This window comes from Choloepus didactylus, chromosome X, assembly GCF_015220235.1.
Source record: "Choloepus didactylus isolate mChoDid1 chromosome X, mChoDid1.pri, whole genome shotgun sequence".
Classification (NCBI taxonomy): Eukaryota; Metazoa; Chordata; class Mammalia; order Pilosa; family Megalonychidae; genus Choloepus; species Choloepus didactylus.
In genome coordinates this window covers 136,992,969-136,994,713 of record NC_051334.1, presented here as the reverse complement: position 1 = coordinate 136,994,713, position 1,745 = coordinate 136,992,969, and the positions used below count along the sequence as shown (strand labels likewise).

General features: G+C 35.2%; 1 pseudogene; it reads left to right on the top strand.

Annotated features, from left to right (window-relative positions):
• Nucleotides 1-1,132: 1,132 nt before the first annotated feature.
• On the top strand, nucleotides 1,133-1,468 carry LOC119521994 (annotated as a pseudogene).
• The last annotated feature ends 277 nt before the right edge of the window (nucleotides 1,469-1,745 follow it).

The following is a 1,745-nucleotide window of genomic DNA, read 5'->3' as shown; positions in this document are numbered from 1 at the left end:
GACCTAAGTAAAAAATACTTAATTTGAAAGATGCACTGTCAGGATTGGAGAAAGACAACATTCCTCATACAGTTTAAACTAGATCACACTGTGGAGGTACCATATGAATAATTACATTTTTATATAAATTTTGTGATCATTAATCTTTTGAAAAGCATAATTCAGTTGCATTTTGTTTTAGAATGGGTTGAAAGCACTATTTTATTATTTATAAACATTTAAAATGTACCACAATTTCTGTAAACATTGTTTTGGCATTTTTAAAATGTTTAAAATACTGAAAACCTCAAAAAAATGAGACTTAGGTCCCTGTCAATTTCTGAGCAACTCAGACCCTGCATACTTCTAAAACTCTTAAAGCATGTAATTGCACATATTTATTTCCTGCCTCTCCAACCAGACTATGAGCTACCTGAGAGGAAGCTATTGTTTATTCACCAGTGTACTAAGTGCCTAGAACAATACAATACATAGTGGATATTTTATAAATATTTGTGGATCCATGACCCAATACATCTAACTGGCTGAAAGGGTTTCTTTCTTTTGAATTACTTTTGCCTTACTCTCCATTATATAGAAGCGCTGAGCAGGAATGTGCAATTCTTGTTAAGTCCTTGTTGTTATCAGTTCCAATTTGGTCTTATTTTTGTCTTTTATTTCTGATAAAGGACCATAATATTTTTTGGGTATTTTTACTAGGGAAAAGAACGAAAATAAATCTGTGGAGCCTTTTCCTAGTTGGGCACAACTTATTAAAATGGAAGTAACATCCTTGCATTCAAAAGAAACTTGATTTTAAAATGCATATGTGTAGTTATCCAAAGACAAAGATATGTATTACGAAAAATCAATATTTTCACTTTGAGAAAAATATGGGGAAATTTATTGGACAATTATGGATTTCTCATCAACCCATGGAAACAATATGTATTTGTACTTTATATTTTTCCTGCCTTCAAACTCCAAGGACCTGTAATGACTAGTCAAAAGTTTTGCATATTTCTCCCGGCAAGATCAAAACCCTGGATTCTCATCTGTCTAAAAAGGTGTAAAAATCGATATAGAGGGTCCTTGTCCTGTGAAATACCAACGGCTGGGAAGTCAGTTCGTTGCTTTCATCTCCGGTTTGAACATGGTGCGGACTAAAGCATACAGTGTCCCAGGCGCCTGCCGCAAAGTGGTGGCTTCTTGAGCCCCTAGGAAGGTGCTTGATTCCTCCACATCTGCCACTAACTCCAGGTCGCTTTCGTCGCCGAAAGCCCAAAACAAATATGCAGGAGGGAATCCAGTTTTTGTGCGCCCAACTCCCAAATGGCAAAAAGGAATCGGATAATTCTTCAGGCTGTCCCCTAAAAATTCCGAAAAAGAGAAACGAATTCCTGAAGAGGCAGCAAACAGTGGCTTAGGAAAAGCAAAGAGAAAAGCACGTCCTCTGCAACCTGGTCACACAGACGCCGAAAAAGAATAGAACTTTCTTATTCATCTTTGACTAATATCTCCTGTTTACTCTGGTATTCTAGGATGTAAATTTACAGAAATATGTTTGTTCCTATCAGTTTTGTTGAATGGGCATTTAATTTAAACATAAGGCTTAATTAGTTATTCAAAAGCAAATAGTTATGAGTATGTAAGATTAATATATGCTACTTAGCTTACTATTCAGTATAATGCAGTATTTTGTTTCCTCCTTTTACCTGTTATTAAGCTTCTTGTTCTTGCTAAAAACAAATTATTACATGGTGTTT